The sequence below is a fragment of the Leishmania donovani genome, chromosome 29 (genome assembly GCF_000227135.1).
Source record: "Leishmania donovani BPK282A1 complete genome, chromosome 29".
Taxonomy (NCBI): Eukaryota; Euglenozoa; class Kinetoplastea; order Trypanosomatida; family Trypanosomatidae; genus Leishmania; species Leishmania donovani.
The window spans coordinates 627,339-628,219 of NC_018256.1; positions in this window are offsets into that span (position 1 = coordinate 627,339).

Sequence of the window (881 nt, forward strand, 5' to 3'; positions counted from 1 at the left end):
CCCCACCCGGCATCACGAATGCAAAAAAACAGATGAGAAAAAACAAGCCACGGCTACGCATCTGCGCGCAGCCGGTGATTGACACACAAAGGCATCAAGAGCTAAATCAAACAAAAGAACCAACAAGCAGCGAGGTAAATGCAGCTCTCCTTCGCGGCAGTGTCTTGCTCATGCCGAGACTGGCCTACTTTATTCTCTGCCTTCCCTTCCCTCAACTTTTTCCTCTACTGCGCACACGACCACGACCACTTGCTGATGCCCGCCACATCACCACGGTATCAGGGTTCAGTCTCCGCTCTTTGTGGGGGAGCCAAGAGCCTGCACAGCCTGCCCTCGGGTACGGTTGCGGACTCTTGTCGGCTTCCAGTTCTGGGCTGGCGCCGTACCAAAGGTAGGTGTGGTCATGATCACTCTCGGACCAGCTCACTACAAATCATGCCGATCAGTCAGGACAAAAAAAAAACATCTCTTGCATTCGACCGGGTCTGCGCTGATGAGGCGCAGATGCCGGAAGCATGACGGGGGCACCCTCGAATGGCACCAGCGAGTCCTCCAGACGCGCATGAGGCGAGTCCCCACGCCACATTACGGCATGCCGCGGCTTGTGGCGACCGAGGGAGAGGCATGGCATGCAGGCAGGGCGTGCAAGGTCTCGGAGGGCCCTGGCCTGCGTGTGGCCGACTTCCTTGCTGCGCTCGCCCGGCATGCCCCCTTGATCGCCACCCCCTTCTACCCGCACGGCAGACGCCACGGCCTCCGCCCACGAGCGGGACCCTGAAGGCGGCCCTGCTTGGATCAGGGCATGCGGTCCACCCATGCGCGTGTGCCGCCGGGTGGCGCGGCATGCGTGCGGGGGAGGGCAAGAGAAGCCGATGGGACGC